The following is a 13,468-nucleotide window of genomic DNA, read 5'->3' as shown; positions in this document are numbered from 1 at the left end:
ATAAAAGTTAGACAAAAGAGCAAGTTTAGACCTAGAGTGGGCCCAGGTGGTGGGCGTTTGGGACAGCAGTCACCTGGCAGGGCTCTGTGAGTGTGCAGCTGGCAGGTGGAGCCCTGTCCCACGGTGGCCAGTCCCCATCAGCAGCAGGCACTGGCCAGGCTGTGCTGTCCCCTCCTGGCAGAGCAGTACCACAGGCAGGGCTCTAGGGGACGGTGCTCCAGCCGGGGAAGCAGGGCCTTCGTGGCAAGGGTCCTGGCCCCATCCTTGTCCGTGTGTGGGATGTACAGGAGGCGTCCTCACAGGCCTGGGCTGCTAAGCCAGCAGCCTGTGTCTCGTCCTGGAGGCTGGCCTTCCCTGGGGTTTGCTGCTTGCTGTCTCTTGACCAGAGCACCCCAGGGAATTTCCCATGCTGATCTGTTGGCAGGCCAACTTGCTCTCATAAATGAAAGAAATGAGCAGAAGCTGCTGGATGTAGAAAAGGACCCTGAGTTCTAGCAAACTGAGGTGCCAAGGAGCCACTGACCGCTCAGGGAAAGCCTCCATCATAGACTCCTCAGCCCCGCCTTGAAAGCCAGGGCTGCCTGCTCCCCAGAAAGCTCAGTGCACGCTTAGGAGGCTGCAGGAAGAGGGGAGTGGCTGCCCCAGGCCCTGCTGCCGGCCAGCGTCACTCCTTCCTACCCCCTCCTTCGCCCACTTGCTCTCGAAGCCGTGGGTGCCAAGCACCCCGTTCTGTTCTCAGACTCCCTGCAGCAGTGTGGCTGGGCTCTGTGGCTGGCGGCACACAGTCCGGCATGGGGACGGAAGTACCCGGATGTCTGGGGAAATTCATGCCTTTCTGATCAGAGGAACGATCTTGATCTCTGCTGCCTCCACTCTGTTGGTGCCGCTCTTCCTGCTCCGATGGGGACACGGGGACCGAGTGGAAGGTATTCACTGGCATGGGCTGCTGTAACAAAGCTCCACACCCCGGGTGGCTAAACAGCAGGAACTTGCTCTCACAGTTCTGGAGGCTGGACGCCTCAAATCGGGGCTCCAGCAGGGTGGGTGCCTTCCGTGGCTGTGAGGGGAGGGTCTGCTCCAGGCCCTGCTCCTCGACTTGCAGATGCACCATCTTCTCCCTGTGGTCTTCCTCCATGCTTGTCTGTGTCCAAATTCCCCCTTTCTTTAAGGACACAAGTCCTATTGGATTAGAGCTCACCCCAATGACCTCATCTGAACAAATTACACCTGCCTTGACACCATTCCAAAGAAGATCACATTCTGAGGTGCTCGGCAGTAGGACTTCAACATGTGGATTTTGAAGTGTAAACAATTCAACTCATGACACTGAGGCATTCACTTTGCAACTTGAGGGATGAGCAATGACTACCGAGGCCCATTTGCTGAGGGTGGCAGTGTGGACAGAACAGTCCTGGGTGCTTGATGGCACTGCTGAGCAGTGGGCCTATGCTAGAGCCACCTCCTCTTAAAATTTGTTACTGGAGTGGGTGAGGAACCTCAGTGTCGGTAGCCACTGTAAGTCAACTTTTGCCCCCTGAGGTCTGACTGATATAATCAGGGTGTCTTCTGGGGTCCTGGAGGCTGAGGTTTTGACCCTGGGCAATGGCTATGCTCAGTAATACCGGGGTGCCTGCACTTCCACATTAAGATGGAAATAAGGTCTTTGGAGATCTAAATTTTGAAACTTAGAGCTAAGTAAACACTCTCAGCCAGTTAAATACCCACTACTATTAGTAGGTATTTGTTATTTCTTTTGAACACTCAGCTTCTATCCCTTATTTCTGGGCAAAAGACTATACCTTTTGGAGAAATTCTGCTCTCTGTGGTGTTTCGTCTTGGTGGGGCTGAAAGTCAAGGTGCCTGCCCAGACCTCGCTGGGACCAGTGCAGATGTGCAACCCAGGTTAGGCGCACTGTACATTTGTCCAGGAGTGACACAAGGATGGAAACGTGCTCTGGCGTCCTGTGCATGTCAGAGCTGTGTGCCCTTTCCCTGCCTAGACTTTCGACTTTCACCTTGAGTCTACAAGGGCTCCAATTTCCTTTGATTACCCATTTCTGCTTAATTTGTCCAATGTTTGTTTCTGTTGTGTGTGCTCAAAGAACCCTACCTGATCTTGGGTTCGAGTCTGAATTCCAGACAAGAATGAGGGAAGCTCACTGATACTTAGAGTACTTGGGAAATAACCACATTTCTTCTGCCTCAGGAGGAGAACCCCCCGTATTGGGAGCTTCATTCAGATAATTCCTTCAGTTCTGATTTAACTTACCTGGGCTTTGATGGGATAGTCCCTGGGTTGGCCTCATCCCCTCCCCCACCTCCCAGTTCCCCACTAACAACTAACGGGGCTTCCAGACGCTGCTCTTGAGCTGGAGGCTCATACCTGCTACAGCAGTGAGGGCTGCCCGTGTCCGCCTCGCTGGGTTTTAGAATCTGTAGTTTTAAAACGTCTGTTCACACTTCTGTTGGCTGTCATCACTGCCCATCTATTAAAAAGAGGAAAAATAATTTCAGTGGATCGCAAGTGACCAAAGGGCCAAGCACATGTTCAGCGCAAAACATGTCTTCAAACAGCAGCAAGATATGCGGCCTTCACTTGTTTTCAGTCACGCTGGAACCCAACAAAACTCCAAGCACAGTCATTTTTGGTGAAAAACAATATGGAGCCAATTTATATTCCTTCCAATATTCATTACTTTGTCTATGGTCTAGGAAATCTTCGGGCACCTGCGTTAGGCCTTTGGGATTTCTAATACGATTGGCCAGCTGAGAATTGTTTTAGTCAGACCTGACCAGCGGCCCTTTCCTTCCCATGTGAATTAATAACTCAGGCTTTGCACAAAGGAAACCAGAGCAGCCGAACCTGAATCCACTGTCAGCAGCAGCACAGCGTTCGATTCATTGTTGGCAGGAGGCTGGACTATCTGTTTTGACAGCTGAGAGAGCCGAAAAGCTGCCCAGGAGAATTTTAAGAGTGCAGAGAATAAAGTGTACACTAATTAAAATAAATCCACTACACACATTTTAAAGGCAGATGGTCAGGGCTTCCATGAGACCTTCCTCATCGCAGCTCCTGGATCTTCATCTAGTCCCCAGGAGATTAGTAATGATACTAGTAATCGCAATAACCCAAGTTGGTGGCGTGCGTTTCGCTGGAGGCTCACAAGGGAGCTTGAGTCACCACCATCAGCTGGCCCATTCCTGACTTCCAGGCTCTCCTTCCTGTTCCCACCGCAGCTGGGTTTACCTTTTCCATAGGTCATATAGCATAATCATATCATGTCTTAGAAATTGATGACTGCTTCTTTCTCTCAAGTCCAAAGAAACTCTTTACACCCAGAAAGATGCCTTCTTTGCCTTTGTGTACTAAACACACCAACATGGAGTCAAGTACATGTGGCGGCGATACTCCAAGTGGACATCTTTATCCCGAATTTTTCTGGAGGGCAAAACAAGACATAGAAAAGGAGCACAAAAGAAGAAGCAATTCTACTAAGAAGGACCTCTGGCCTTGGGTCTTCAGGCCATCTGAAAAATTGTCACTGAATAGTGACACTGAATAGTGAGCCCACCCAGTCCCCTGCCTGCAGCTCCGCAGAGGTGCAATTTAGGGTGAGAATGACACCCATCCACATCTAACACGACAGTGCAGGATGAGACAGTGCAGAAGGACGCGGTGACTGCTATTTGTGAACATTCAGAGGGCCTGGCTGTGCCTGGGCTCATGGGCTCACTCTCCTTGCTGCTGAGATGCGTCCTTCAGAGGTCAGCACACTTGCTCACTGCTGCGGCCATTTGAAGGAAGTCAGACTGAACTGGTGAGCGTCTGGCTCACAGAGCACTTTTTAGGTAAAATAGTGTGGTTGCCTCAGGTGACATAAATGAGGAAAGACTGCATCTTGCTGAGTCCTGTTATAAACAAGGTCTTGGGATCTGCACTAATGAACACGTAGAAACAAAAATGAGTATTTAACCATGGCACGGTAAGCTGCTATTTATGCCCACGGCCTTCAAAACAGTTCTCTCCCAGCTCCTGTCTCCTTACCTCCCATCGCTTCCTTAACTCACTTGGCTCTGCCTTTGGTCCTTTCTTCCCCACTGGAGCTTCCACCATGTAATCTTTGCTCTTCATCTGACGTAGCTGCTACACTGCAGTCAAGGCTGTTGGCCACTATCCTCCTGAGAAGCTCTCCTACCTTGGCATGTGGGCGGCACGATCTTCTCCCTGCCCCGTCTGAATGTCCAGCCTCCTGTCTCCCTCCTAGATGGCTGGGCTGCCTCTGTTCCCCACCCCAGGGCCTCTTCTCTGCCCCATCTACGGTCTCCATAGGGACAATTTTACCCACACCTGTGGTCGCAGGGCGCAGTCGCACCCTGATGGCATGTCCAGCCAGGCCGCTGGTCTGGGCTCCAGGCCCCATCTCCAGCTGCCCACTGGAAGCAGTGCCCTTCCCACAAGCCATTTCTCCCTTGGGAGCCCAAGAATCTGTGACTACGCCTCCCCGCATCTGATCCATCTGTCTCCTCCTCATCGCCAGGGCCATCTATGAATCAGGGTTTGTCAAACAAAATCTGAGCGAGCAGTCAGCCCCATAAACCAGCCTTTTCTTGTGATGAGCAATGAAATAGCCTTTGCACAGTCACCACTAAATTCTAACTCTTCCAAACGTCTTCCCACGTGATGCTTTTTCCAGTGTGTTGTCATTGCTGTTGAGCTGCCATGGACTCGGTGCACTGCGTTTTGCAGGGACATTGCTTGCTCTCCGGTCCCTCACAATGCCCCCGTGTGGCCCTCTAGGCTCATGGTGGGGAAGCTGGAGGTCTCCCCCGCCCCTCCCCCTCCAGGCCTGTGGTGAACTGGGTGAGGGAGCCCCGGAGCGGTAGTCCCCCCACCAGAAGGTCTCTCTCTGTTCCCTGTCACCAGCTGTTGACCATGTCCCCCTCAGCTTTCCTGCCCCCTGTAGAATTTTTGTTGCTTTATTCGCTTGGTCTGCTGTGACTGTCTTTCCATCAAGGCGTGGAGCTCCTGGGAGTGGGGTCCCAGCAGTGCTCGTCTTTGACTGACAGGCTGCCTGGCGCATGGCAGTCACTGTCAGTGTTTTCAGCGCCCCTTGCTGAGTGCACTTCCCGGGCCCAGGGATGCGGTGACAGGTTTGCTGCAAGTTCGTAGTGTTCAAATGGAGGTTAACACTCTGCCGCTGTGTTCTCTCGTTGTCTCCCCTGGAGTCCTGGCCAGCGGTGGCCCCAGCCTGTGAGGTCACACAGCCCCAGCCCTGCTGGTCTGCCCAGGCTGTGAGGACAGGAAGTGGCGAGGAGAGGGGGCTTGTCCATGTCACCCCCTAGGGGCCCCAATCCAGATCGCCACACACAGCCCCTCTGCTGAACCCCATGACTGAGGAAGTGTGACAGGCCCACAGAACCAGAGTCCTGACTGGTGACTCAAGGCCCCAGCTCCAGCACCATCAACTTCATTCTGAGATGATAATGCAGCCTCAGAGAGGTGAAGAGAAAATTCCATGTCGACGAGCCCTTCCTTAGCTTATGTCCATGCAATATTTGAATACACTTTTCATTAGACATGCTACCTATAAAATCAGTCATCCCATACTTAAACTAAAAGTAGGTATTCATTGTTCATCTGAAATTCAAATTTTGCTGGACATCTTGTTGTTTATCTGGCAACCTGAGGTCCTCACCAACTTAGGACCCAAGGTGGATCCCAGTGAGGCGAGGCTCCTGCAGCGAGTCCGCACTGGATGGGTTGTTTGCATGGCCCCCTGCAGTTCAGTACACACCTCAGCACCCATTATCTCGTGTAATTCCCATGACCCCTATGAGGTGGGGTGACCGGGCCTATTGTCACCATTTTTTAGATGGAAAAATCAAAGCACAGAGCAGTGGGGAATACTGCTCAGAGTTACACAGCACGCAGAGAAGAGAACTGGGGCTGGGATCCACTTGACCACCCTGTGCCTTCTTCAGGATACAGCCCTGACCATGGTCACGGGCTCAGATGCACAAGCGTGCGTCTTGGACTCATGGGCTGGAGTTCATGGGAGAATTGAGGATAGGTGAGGATAGGTGAAGATAGGCGAGGATAGGTGGAGGAAAGGAGACTTTCATTTCTATTCACATCCCAACAGTTTTCTCAGTTCAGTTTTTCTCGACAACCATAGGAGTAGAATTGGTGACTAGGCTGGTAAGCACAGGGTCCCTCCTGCCTGGGGGGGGGGGCATGCGGGGAGGCCCAGGTAGCTGGTGCAGAGCTGGGAGGGCCGCTCTCCAGCTCTTAAGGAGGTGGTTCAGCTCTCCCCTTGGCCTGCTCGTCTCTGCACAGGAAGCCACTGGGGTTTGCTTTGTTGCTGGGTTTGACCACTTGCCTGTGGTGTGGTTTTTGAGCCCAAGCTCTTTGGGTAAATTTAATTACCTTAATTGAATGGTGTTTTCTCTTCTCAGGAAAGGGAGAGCAGGAAGCCGGTAGAGATGACAGGGGTTGGCTTTATCACACCCAGAGGCCCTAGCAAATTGGAATTGATTTCCTTCACTCCTCTTTCTGGGGTATTTGAGTCATTGACTCGGGCGTGTCTGAGGAGCGGTTCTGTGACGGATGGCCCATTCCAGCCAGCGAATAAACAGAGGTCCACGTGGCCTCCACCACTGCACCCCACCTTCATCAGGCTTGCCCGGGACCCCTGCCTTGTTGGTCAGTCTTGGGCCAACCTCTTGACCATTCTGTGCAATTGCCACAACCTGTCTACTTGCTGTTTCAGAGGCAATGTCCCAGTCTATGTCCAATAAGATGGCAAATCAACGTCCTCAGTTGGGGTCCTTCAGGGCAGGGGAGCAGCTGTGTGCTAAGTGTCTGTGGGGTGCAGGCTTCAGGCCACTGCTGCTCGTGCCTGTGCTCACTCCTCCTCGCTAAAACTCAGCAGGGTGGCCCTCTCTTCCCACCTTACAGCTGAGGAAACTGAGGCCACCTGAGTCTGAGGCTACCTGTGCAGGGGGCCTCCAGGCCTGGTACGTGTAGGAATCCAGGACATGCCTGGGCTTGCTGTCTCATGGAGCTAGCTGTGAGTGGTAGTCCCAGCTGCTGTGGGTGTTCCACTGCCCTTGGGAGAGATCTCAGGAGCCGAGGTGCTTTCTTCCTGGGGCTCAGCTCAGCTTCACCTCCACCCTCACTCCCTTGTCTGGCCTGGGTTGCTGGTCTGGTCTGCTGTGTCTGGATGGGACATTTCCCCAGGAACCTCTGAGCATTGCCCAGACCTGGGGCTATGTCTGCAGTTAGAGGCCAGGGAGCCCGCACAACAAGGGCTGGGACTGATCCAATTGAGGGCTCCCCAGGACAGGAAGGTGCCAGCACCTGGCATCACATGCCTGGGGAGAGGCTAGATGCAGGAGGAAAGGGGTAACTAAGGCCTGGAGACATGGGGGTGGGGGCTGAGTGTGTTTACAGCTGGCTGGCTGGCTGGGGCAAGCGCACTGGTGGATTTCCTGCTACTGACTGGGCATCCAGGGTGGAGTTGGGGCGAGGCACAGAGAGGGCCCCACGCGGTGCACTTGCAGCTGCTCTGATGAGGGTGTCCGGCAGTGGTCTCACTCCACACAGGCTCTCAGCAGCTCATCTTCACGCTGCTCCTGACCATTCCTGGTGGCCAGGCATTGCGGGGACCAGGTCCTGGAGCTCCTGGCAGCCAGGTGGACTGGACTCAGCCTGCACTATCCTTGGGTACTCCTTCTACCATAGGAGCTCTGGCCTGGCACTGCCCAGCTTCTCAGCCTTGTTCCAGCAGGAGCCTCACTGGCCAGATGTCCCTTGGACAAAGGGCCATCAGACTTCCTGTGGGCTCAGAGGTACCTGATTTACCTTTATAGAAGCAACTACACTGGCATCAAAGGTAAAAGTAGGGGCAGAAAAGAGCCAACCCTAAAGAGCCCTGCCCTCACCTCCCTCAGGCCCCCCAGAGCTGAGGGAGTACCATGCACCTGCTACTGCCTGGGGAGGGTTGAAGGAATTGCCTCAGAGGCAAAAAGCTGGGAACAAGAAGGGACAGACTGGCAGGAATGGCTTTGCTGCTCGGCCCTTTGACCCTTTGGCCTCCTTGGACCCAAAGTCCAGGGCCGTGCCCAAAGTTCCCTGGGGCAAGATCATCCCTGGTTGAGAGCTGTTCCTATGGAATCAAGGACAGAGCACTAGCCCGGCCTCTGGCACATCCTTTGTTCACTCATTCATTCCTTTGTTCACTCATTCCTTTACCCAGTCCACGTTCCCCAGGACATCTTGTCCTGGTTTCTGGAAACCGAAGAATCGAAATGAGATAGGAGACCTGGGTGAAGTTGTTCTTCCAAGGCAGTGCCATACTGGGCAAGCCACCGAATCTCTGTCTGCACCTATGAAATAGGGCAATAAAAATTACCTTGGCTCTGCCCCACCCCCTGGGCGGGCTGCTCCCCAGGCTGGAGAGGGCTGAAGAAAGAAGTTACCATGCAGTTGGTCCCTGTGGCAACCCAACCGATGCCTGAGAGTCTCCAGATGGTCAGAGCCTGCTGACTCACTGGGTCATCCCCCAGCCAGGGGGACACTGGCACCAGAAGGAGGCCCCGTGAGCCCTGGCTGTGCAGCCCTGTGCTCTGCCTGCAGGCTGCTGGGCAGCAAGGGGGATATGGGCGTGTCCTTTCTCCATGTGTCTCCCCAGAGCAGAGGTTTCACACTTGTTTGGTTTTCCTTCAACACACAGTAAGAAATATACTCACATCACGGCACAGCACACACTCAGATATACACGCATAAAGATAATTCATGGAGCAAATCTTACCCTGCTTACCAGTACTGTCTGATATTTCCATTCTGTTCCATTCTGTTCTATTTTATCCTATTCTATTCTATATTCTTTCATTTAAAAAACATATTTGCAATTTAGTAAGTGATTTCAGCACCCAATAATGAGTCATGATCTGCAGGGGTTTAAAAAAATCCGTTCCTGATTAGACTCAATTGTAGCTGCCCTGTTCGTAGTGGTGCTGGGTTTTCATCTGGATGGAGAAACAGAGACCCGAGGCCCAAACGCAGTGCCTGGTATGGTCTGGACAGATTCATGTGGGAGAAGGGAGGAGGCACTTGGGTGGTGGGTCCGTGGGCCAGGCCTTGCGTTTCTACTTCCAGGCTGTCTCCAGTTCCCCCACAGTGCCTGGGCCTAGCACAGGGTCATTTATTTGTTAAACAAACAAATGAATGAATAAGAGAAATCCCCATTTCCTGAGCACCTGGCATAAGAAAGGCATTTTACATACTCCAGTGTCATTGATTTATATTTATTACTATGTAATGTATACTCGCAACAACCTGTGAAGTAGAAATTACTCTTGCTCTGTGCAGAGGGGGAACCCGGAGTCCAGAGAAGTTTAGTGCCTGGTGGTGTGGGGACTGAACCTGGGGCTGCTGGAGAGGGAGAGGGTCCCTGCACCCTGCGTTTACAGAGGCTCCTCCAGGAGCTTTCCAATGCCCGCTGCAGTTGAGAACCTCTGCTCAGGACCACCCCACCCCTGGCCTCCCTGCAGCATCACACTTCTAGTTTTCACCCTCAGGTCTCCGTTCCCTGCATTCCTTTATACTTGGAAGTCCACAAGCAGGGCGCGAAGGCCTTGCAAGCCTGCCCTGCCCTTACTGATGGACACGTGGCTTGCCAGTTAAGAGATGTGGAGTCAGACCGACTTTGGACAAGTCACTCAATTTGTCTGAGCCTTAGTCTTGTTTCTGTAACCTGGGGCTGATGGGGAACAAATCCAGGATACTCATGGAAGCCCCTGTGGATTATCAAGTGGGTGTTGCAGGGATGACTGGACTCGATGGCCTCGACACCACCTAGGAGAACCTTGTCCAGAGAGGAGACACCTTCAGAGGCTTCCAGAGAAAAAGGCATTGGGTTTGTTGGAGGTGGGGTGTCCAGCCTGGGCACCAGGCAGAGGGCTGTGGAAAGAGCAGGAGGTTTAGAGTCAGACCAGCACCTCCATTTCCCAGCCCTGTGCCACCTCAACAAGTTACTGCACCTGCCTGAGCCTCACTCCTTCATCTGCTGCAATACCTCCCTCTCTGGGTGGCTGTGAAGGGTGGAGGTAAAGGATGGCTGAAAGCTCAGAAAGGACTTACAAAGAGTAAGCTCTTGATAAGTGGAAGCTCCCACCACTGGAGACCTGGGGTTTGAGGCATACAGTGCAGGGAGGGAACCCATGTCCAGACTGAGGTACTAACATGCCAACGGCGCCGCTGAGTGTTTTGAAGGAGCTGGTGGGGGAAAAACACACTGTGGTGCTCACTAAATGCTGGGCACGTCGTTTCTGATCCCCAGGCAGGCAGTGTGACATCGTGGGAAGGGCATGGACTGAGGCCAGGCCCCCTGGAGCATGGTCCCTGGCCAGAATGACTAAGAGTGGCCCTCGGCGCATTATAAAACCTCTCTGTGCTTCGGTTTCCTCATCTGTAAACTGGAACTACTAGTAGTACCTGCCTCGTGGGGTCATCATAAAGACCCAGTGATTCCTGTCTGTGACGTGGTAGGCCCCTACTCAGTATCCATAAATGTCACTGTTGTCCCCACCATGCAACCTGTTAACCCAGGGCCAGGGTGCTGGGAGTCACTAGGATGATTTTGCCTTTCCCCAAAATCAAAGGGCGAGAGCAGAGAGGCAGTGACTGATTAGAGCATCCCAAGGGTGCCCCTGTCCTTGGAACACCTGTGTCTGCTCTCTCTGCGGGGTTCCTGCATTGGCAGACTGGCCACTCAGGTCTCCCTCTCGGACGGGACCGCAGCTGCCCTGTGGCGCCATCAGTGCTGGAGCTACTCCCTGTGAGCAATGGGTCCACAGCTCTGAGGCAGTCACCAAAGCAATCTGGGGGAGTCCTGCACACTCTGTTACAATTTAGACTCCTGTCCTCTCTTGCCCTTGAGATTTAAGATTAAGGTCAGGTAAATTTAAATGAGGTAAAATTAGGTAAGTTTTAACTGCATTTCTGTTCCTTGGGATGGGCGAGGGCCAAAGCAGGTTCTTGGCTGATGCTGATGTGAGCTGAGCTGCCAGATACTCACATTGCCATGAAGTGGGAGCATCATTTCCCCTCCAAGGCTGTGCCCTCCACTCCTAGTGCTACAGGTGCCCAGATCCATGACCCTCTTTGGTGCAAGAGGGAGGTAACAATGGTGTCCAGTGGTCATTGGGCCACTGTGAAGATGGGCTTGGTCCTCCGAGGTGCCAGCTGCTCTCCTGCTGAGCAATGAGCAGGATCAATGGAACCCGAAACATTGGGATTTATCTTTAGTGACCTCTGGAAGGAAAAGCCCCAAGTTGGAGGTCAAGTAGGAGAGATAACAATGGACAAATAGGACAGTTGAGGGGAGCAAGTAGTTCTTGTATTTCTCTCACATGCCTAGCGCTTTTCATGTTTGCTCATTGAATGCACCGTTCCCCTGGTTGGCAGCCGACACTCGTATCCCCATTTTACAGAGGGGAAGTTGAGGCTCGGGGGCTTGCTGACAAGGACAGAGCTGGCCTGTGAATCCAGGTCTGCATGATCTTGAAGACACTGCTGAACCCTCCAGGGGCCCCCTGGAAGCAGCGTGGACTCTGGGGCTCTGGAGGATGGGCCTGCCCAGGCATGTGTCTGTTCTAAGGACAGTTTGGCTCCTGGTGAGTGGACCAGCCTTCTTTGTAGAGACTCTCGGATGCTGGTATGAGCTACAGGTTTATTGGGCAGTTAGGGAAAGATGTGAGCTTTGAATTCAAGGCCCAGGTTTACATCTCAACCCCTTAGTAGCTATGCATCCAGGGCAGTCTGTCTGCCTGCAGTGCCTACCCTGTGAGGGGAAACCGAAGAGCTGCCATGCTGGACCTCGAGGACAGAACCGAGCTATGCACGGAAGCACCCTGCCTATGGGACTAACATGGCCAGCAACTGCCCTACTGAAAATGGTGGCCACCCTTAGGGCGAGGAGTGGCTCTGAGTTCTGACCCCTTGGCCTCTGTGGCCTTTGGGCCTGACCTGCCTCAGAGAGGGGCACACAGTGCTGGGCAAAGGATGGACTGGTGCAGCTCCAGAGCGACCCAGCTGCTGCAGGCCAGGCTTGAAGGCAGGAGGCCTGAGACCAGCCTCCAGGCTCCGCAGGGTGTGTGGAAGGCACTGGTCACTCAAGCAAATCTCAGCTTCCTCTCCTCCTGGCCTTCCTTAAGCTTCAGGTAAAGGCTTTAGAAGGGAGGTGGCTGAGATGAAGTCCCTCCCTTAGCCCAGCCTGGCAGTCCTTCAGTGGCTAAGGCCCACTCTGGAAGAGGCCCTCAGGTACAGAAAGCCCCAGAGATTCCAGGGGGCTGTGTGCAGGCTGCAGAGGCCCCTATGAGGCCCTGAACCCAACTTATACCATGTGCCAGTATCTCCACAGGACCTGAGAGCCCTCTCAGGCCTTGACACCAAGACTGTGCTCACATCCTTTGTGGGCTGAGCCTTCAGGGAGGGCCAGGGAGAGAATGGAGGTCATGAGGCTTCCTCCCACTTTCACGCGCTGTGGTCCAGAGGGGCCCCTTTCTCCTTCCACTGAGAAGGGAGGTCTGCCTGTCAAGTGCTGGGGAGAAGGCAAGTACTACTGGCCGGCTGGCCCTTTGGACGCTCTTGCTATCAGATTCCCACACACTCCAACTCCATTCTCAAGCTCTGCCAGCCAACAGCATAGACTCCCAAGGGAATGCACTTTGCACCAGGCAGTCTTCAGTCTTCCACCTGAGAGCCCAGGTCCGCTGACAAACTGCTCTGCCTCCACCTTGATGCAGGAGGCCACGCATTACTCACACAAGCAGCCCCCCAGGGAATGTTCCACAATGAAACTGATGACTTACAGGGGGGATGACATCTCAGCAGAGCTCCACATGCTCCAATTTGGGGTCTTATCCATGTGCCTTGACCCAGTCCTCCCCTCTCCACCCACCCTCACCTGCTCGAGTCTCCAGACTGGGAAACAAATAGAAACTAAGAGGAGCCTGGGTTTTCTACTAACTAAATGAAATACAAGAGTGAGTTGTAGGGCCATAAATTGGCTGGATTTTGGGAAATGTGGTTTAAACTCTTCAATGGAAACCTGCTGGGAAGAACCAGCACTGTGTCTTCACCGAAAGCCCTTTCGTCTCTGCAGTAACCCTGGGCGGATGGAGTGAAATCCAGGAGACAAGGAAGACAGCGTGGCCCATCCACTGGCCGGCAGGTTTCAGTACTCAGATTTCTGGCATAGGCTGGAGGAATAGAGCTATTTCCAGACCTGGGGCTTCCCCCGTCTATAAGGGTTGCTAGGGCTTCCTTAGGGTCGGGAACAAAGAAATGGAAAATAAGAAGACACTTGTGAGGATCCCTGACCCTCTCTGACCTTCCCTGTCTCTTCCACACACCTCTGTTCCCCAGTGTCCAGGGAATCCAAGACCCTCTGTTCCCAGCACC

Source organism: Miniopterus natalensis, chromosome 14 (genome assembly GCF_054644295.1).
Source record: "Miniopterus natalensis isolate mMinNat1 chromosome 14, mMinNat1.hap1, whole genome shotgun sequence".
NCBI classification, from domain to species: Eukaryota; Metazoa; Chordata; class Mammalia; order Chiroptera; family Miniopteridae; genus Miniopterus; species Miniopterus natalensis.
Note: the sequence above shows the minus strand (reverse complement) of the source record.